This window comes from Panthera leo, chromosome A3, assembly GCF_018350215.1.
Source record: "Panthera leo isolate Ple1 chromosome A3, P.leo_Ple1_pat1.1, whole genome shotgun sequence".
Classification (NCBI taxonomy): Eukaryota; Metazoa; Chordata; class Mammalia; order Carnivora; family Felidae; genus Panthera; species Panthera leo.
Window position 1 is genome coordinate 86,768,200 of NC_056681.1, and position 4,057 is coordinate 86,772,256.

The following is a 4,057-nucleotide window of genomic DNA, read 5'->3' on the forward strand; positions in this document are numbered from 1 at the left end:
TGCTCAGGCTGGTGGAGTCCAACTGGCCCACCCCCCAGGCCAGGCCTGTGTACGCAGAGCAGACAGCCATCCATTTATGTGGTGGATAGAATCCTCAGAAAGTGATTGTAATTGTGAATCTCCCCCCATCAGTTCCTTCCTTCCTCACTAGTTCATTCACCTGTCTGTCCATCCTTCCCTCCCTCCTTCCCTTAAGCACTACAGCTATACTACCCAGGGGGCCCCCACAAGGAGGAGCTAATCCTTATAGTTACCCTCTGAAACCGACACTCTGTCCTTTTATATCTCCCCTATAAAATACAAATTTTCTGGGATTTTAAATTTACCACAACTGTGGAAATTAACTGATCTAACATACAGCAGTCTGAAAAGACAAGAGATACAGAAGAGAGAAGCTTTAACAGGGGAAAGGGGAAGGGGAAGTCTTGCAGCAGGCAATACTGGAATACTTGGAATGGACAAGCCTTGGTGAGGTATGAGGGCACCGGCGGTAGGAATCTTCCAGGAGAGAGGGGAAGACAGGGCACAAAGGCAAATAACTAATCAATCCTGAGAAGATAGGCCTGCTTCTTTCCCTTATTGGGCCTGAGACTGCTTGCCATGAAATCTTACACCTCTGAAGTGTGTCCCTCACACCTAGAGGCCTTTTAGATACCCCGAGTAGATGGCATTGTTGTGGAAGAATACTGGGAGCAGAAAAGGGGAGAGGAGGAAAGCAGAAAATACTGGCAAAGCTAGGGTGTCAGTCCCTCCCTGGGGCCCTGTGGAGGGCTCAGTACTTAAGGACACTTGGCAATTCTCAGTATTTGTCTCTATTTGTCTCAGTTGAGCCTTCTCATCCTACTGGAAACCCAAGATCTCCCAGCAGCCTTCCTAAGAACACATTTCTTGCAGGTCTGGGACAAGAATAGAGTCAAAAGAAAAATCAACATTGAAAAAGTAAAAGTAGGAAAAAACAAATGAAAATTTCAAAACTGACCGGAGGCTCTTTTCTGTAGGGTGTATAGAACTTTGTAAACAGCAGGTGAGGATTTGGGTCTGGAACTCCTGAGAAGGATTGGGGAGGAGGCTGGAGGCTCCGGAGCAGGGCAGCCCTTTGGGTAAAGATGCCACCCTCCTGCTCAGGGTGGGGCTGGGCTGGGCCAGCAGACAGTGTGTTGAAATTAAAAATTGATGGAGGAATTTGAACAAAGTCGGTGGGGGAAGCAGTAGTTTGGCACATGAGGGCTCACCTAGCAGGCCTACATACATAGACCACCAGGGTAGGGGTGGGCGCTGAGGATGGAAGGGGAGTCTCATGTGTGATAGTCAAAAGCTCTGCCTGTCTAGCAGTCTCCCCTCCTTTCTTCTGGATACAGCACCTCACTTTTTTCTTTTTTTTTTAATGTTTATTTTTGAGAGAGCATGAATGGGGGAGGGGCAGAAGGATGGAGACAGGATCTGAAGCAGGCTCCACATTGACAGCAGAGCCCAATGTGGGGCTTGAACCCACGAACCATGAAATCATGACCTGAGCCGAAGTCGGATGCTCAACCGACTGAGCCACCCAGGCACCCCAGCACCTCACTTTTCAGAAAGAGAACTCCATCTCCCTCAATCTCCCACGAGACTGTTAGCACAGGATCCAGACCTGCCAATGAGACTGTCTCAATCACACAAAGAGGCTGGCACTGCCTCTACCCAAATGCAGCCTTCCTTTTCCTGAAAATCCAGGCCCAAGTTTCCTGGCCTTCCTGAAGCCTCAGAGTCGACCCTTTCTTCAAGGCTATGAGCTAGGATTCTTCAAATAAATGATCTTTTTTGGCTTATGTTAGCTGGACCCTCACTGACACAGCCTAAGATACATGATGCTATGGTACTAATAATTCTCATTATTTACTGAGTGTCTACCATGTGCCAAGAATGGCATGGGGCCTATCACATGTATTAACCTAACTCTCATTCCACAGATGCAGAAACTAGGACTCAGAGAGATTAATACCATGTCTGGTAGTTCTAGATTTAAAGGAGATGAAAAGGCGATTCAGGCCCACTTTGATCTAGCTTCCAAGCCCAGGTTCATTCTTTCTCCTTCCTTCCTTCCTTCCTTCCTTCCTTCCTTCCTTCCTTCCTTCCTTCCTTCCTTCTTTTCCTCCTTCTTTTAAATTTGGATATTGGGGGCGGAGAGCTTAGTTAACCAAATTCCTCAGTTCCTGGCCCTTGAGCACCAATGATCCTCTCCCTGTTTCACTACCTAAGTTTTTCCCACCTCACCACGCTACCTTCCGAATGCCCAGCATCATAGCTCACACGTGACAGGGTCTGACCCCTCCCTAGTAGGCACTCCAGATATTGGAATTTGGTATTTTTTTTCTCCTTGAGGATCAAAATCTAGTTGGACCTGAGAAACTTTTCCAGGTGACTCTCCAGCACTCCCACCCAATAGCCAACCTATTAGCCTTATTACTGGTTCAGCTCTGGGCTAGACTGAGATGTGGGATTGAAAAGAAAGGGAAAGACTCAGTCTCTACCCTCAAGAAATTTAAAATTCACACATTGGCCCACTCCACAAAAACATACGGAGACCTGACCTCATGTGCCAGGTCCAAGGATAGAAGGATGAATGCAACAGTCGCTGCCCTCTGAGAGCTAAGAGTCTACTAGGGGAGAAGACAATTAATTAGACTTTTGCCACAAGGCTATGGTAGGGGAGATGCAGCAAAGCGGGATAGACAGAATCCAGACCTGGGCATGGCTCAGATAGTAACATTAATCCAAGAAATCATTACGAAATATAAATCCGTAAGTACATTTATTTCTGCTCATTTGCCTCAGCATCTTGCAGCAATGGTGGATAGAATTTTCATCACTTGGGGCGCCTGGGTGGCTCGGTAGGTTGAGCATCTGACTTCAGCTCAGGTCATGATCTCGCGGTCCGTGAGTTCGAGCCCCGCGTTGGGCTCTGTGCTGACTGCTCAGAGCCTGGAGCCTGTTTCAGATTCTGTGTCTCCCTCTCTCTCTGCCCCTCCCCTGTTCATGCTCTGTCTCTCTCTGTCTCAAAAATAAATAAACATTAAAAAAATTTTTTAAAAAGAATTTTCATCACTTGGAGGGAAAGTGTGGGACGGCTAGAACTAAACTAAAGACAATGTGGCATGCAGTAAATTAAGTGTGAGGAGTTCAGGGAGACACCTCAGAGAAGGAAGCAGTCATCCTAGACTAGACCTGTGAAGACTGGGATAAGGGAGTCCTGCCTATCGAATGGGGCACAGATGTCCCCATACATAGATACCTTCACTGGAGAAAACAAACAGGGTATCTAATATAAATCCCAATCAAAAGGCACAGCATAGGGGCACCTGAGTATCTCAGTCAGTTGAATGTCTGACTTTAGCTCAGGTCATGATCTCACAGTTAATGAGTTCAAGCCCTGTATTAGGCTCTGTGCTGACAGCTCACAGCCTGGACCCTGCTTCAGATTCTGTGGTCTCCCTCTCTTCTCTGCCCCTCCCCCACTCTCATTCTGTCTCTCTCAAAGATAAACATTAAAAAAAAAAAAAAAGGCACAGCAGATAGGAGTCATGGTTGGGCTGCTGCTCACATGGGTAACTTTTTACATGGCCCAGGATAGGTGGCAGTGGGGGCAAATTAGCTAACAGTGGTGAATAGTCTTCCTACACAGCCCAGCTGCCAAGCAGGTAAGAAAGCAGCACTGAGAACTCCCACCACCACCTCCCCCATCAGGTTAGGCACAAGTGTGCCCAGGACAGAGTCTGTTCACCAAAGGCTGCCCCCTGGGGAGTAGGTCGAGGCCACCCAGATCAGCAAGTGCATGTGGGGACTCTAAAAGGTTCTTTAACTTGGGCCGTGGTATCCCCAGCCCAGCTGTTGTTGAACAGCAAAAAACCCACACTTGTTAGTGGGATGACAGTTTCCCAGACCTCAACCAAGCAGACCTCAGGAGGTGGTTCTGACATCAGTCCCCAGCTCCTCCTCACTCAGGGCCTGGGGACCACTTGACCCAGATGATCAGGGACATGAGGGCCATGAGAAGCCCCTCCGGGGGTCTCACAGCTGG

The 4,057-nt window shown here is 48.1% G+C and overlaps 1 long non-coding RNA gene across 10 annotated transcripts in view; it reads right to left on the reverse strand.

The window, feature by feature from the left end:
* LOC122216163 overlaps positions 1 to 4,057 on the reverse strand; it is a 103,922-nt gene that overhangs the window by 18,438 nt on the left and 81,427 nt on the right. The window lies entirely within an intron of this gene.